The sequence below is a fragment of the Seriola lalandi genome, unplaced genomic scaffold, assembly GCF_002814215.2.
Source record: "Seriola lalandi dorsalis isolate HSWRI2012SDOR001 ecotype SW California unplaced genomic scaffold, Sedor1 jcf7180002054420, whole genome shotgun sequence".
Taxonomy (NCBI): Eukaryota; Metazoa; Chordata; class Actinopteri; order Carangiformes; family Carangidae; genus Seriola; species Seriola lalandi.
Window position 1 is genome coordinate 449,681 of NW_019524973.1, and position 1,854 is coordinate 451,534.

Consider the following 1,854-nt stretch of genomic DNA (forward strand, 5'->3'; position numbering starts at 1 on the left):
AAATGCTAAAAAACGTCATAGTATACTATGGCATAAAACGTCAAAAAAATTACATACTATATTAAGGTATAAAAGGTCATAAAAACGTCATAGTATGGTCAGGCATCAAAGGAAATAGTATAGTAAGGCAGAAAAATGCCAAAAAACGTCAAAGTAAAGTATGGCAGAAAAATGCCAAAAAACGTCATAGTATACTATGGCGTAAAACGTCAAAAAAAAATCATAGTATATTAAGGTATAAATGGTCATAAAAACGTCATAGTATGGTAAGTCATGAGAAGAAACGATATAATTAGGCATAAAAATGCCAAAAAACATCATAGTATAGTATGCCAGAAAAATGCTAAAAAACGTCATAGTATACTATGGCATAAAACGTCAAAAAAATTACATACTATATTAAGGCATAAAAGGTCATAAAAACGTCATAGTATGGTCAGGCATCAAAGGAAATAGTAGAGTAAGGCAGAAAAATGCCAAAAACAAATCATAGTATATTTAGGCATAAAAGGTCATAAAAACGTCATAGTATGGCAAAGCATGAGACGAAATAATATAATTAGGCATAAAAATGCCAAAAAACGTCATATTATAGTACAGTAGAAAAATGCTAAAAAACGTCATAGTATACTATGGCATAAAATGTCAAAAAAACATCATAGTATATTAAGGTATAAAAAGTCATAAAAACGTCATAGTATGGCAAAGCATGAGACGAAATAATATAATTAGGCATAAAAATGCCATAGTATAATGAGAGACAGGGGGAATAACATGCAGCGAAAGGCCGTCCGATGCGGGATTTGAACCGGGGCCAACTGCAGCGAAGGCTGTACCCTCTACACATGGGGCGCCTGCTTAGACCATTATGCCACACGACATCTCAAATCATGTATTAAGGTATAAATGGTCATAAAAACGTCATAGTATAGTAAGTCATGAGAAGAAACGATATAATTAGGCATAAAAATGCCAAAAAACATCATAGTATAGTATGGCAGAAAAATGCTAAAAAACGTCATAGTATACTATGGCATAAAATGTCAAAAAAAATATCATAGTATATTAAGGTATAAATGGTCATAAAAACGTCATAGTATGGCAAAGCATGAGACGAAATAATATAATTAGGCATAAAAATGCCAAAAAACGACATATTATAGTACATTAGAAAAATGCTAAAAAAATGCCAAAAAACATCATAGTATATTAAGGTATAAATGGTCATAAAAACGTCATAGTATGGTAAGTCATGAGAAGAAACGATATAATTAGGCAGAAAAATGCTAAAAAACGTAATATTATACTATGGCATAAAATGTCAAAAAAAATATCATAGTATATTAAGGTATAAATGGTCATAAAAACGTCATAGTATGTTCAGGCATCAAAGGAGATACTATAATAAGGCAGAAAAATACCACAAAACGTCAAAGGAAAGTATGGCAGAAAAATGCCAAAAAACGTCAAAAAAAAATCATAGTATATTAAGGCATAAAAGGTCATAAATATGTCATAGTATGGTAAGGCATGAGACGAAACATTATAATTAGGCATAAAAATGCCAAAAAACGTCAAAGTAAAGTATGGCAGAAAAATGCCAAAAAACGTCATAGTATACTATGGCATAAAACGTAAAAAAAACATCATAGTATATTAAGGTATAAATGGTCATAAAAACGTCATAGTATGGTAAGTCATGAGAAGAAACGATATAATTAGGCAGAAAAAAGCCAAAAAACATCATAGTATAGTATGGCAGAAAAATGCCAAAAAACGTCATAGTATACTATGGCATAAAACGTCAAAAAAATATCATAGTATATTAAGGCATAAAAGGTCATAAAAACGTCA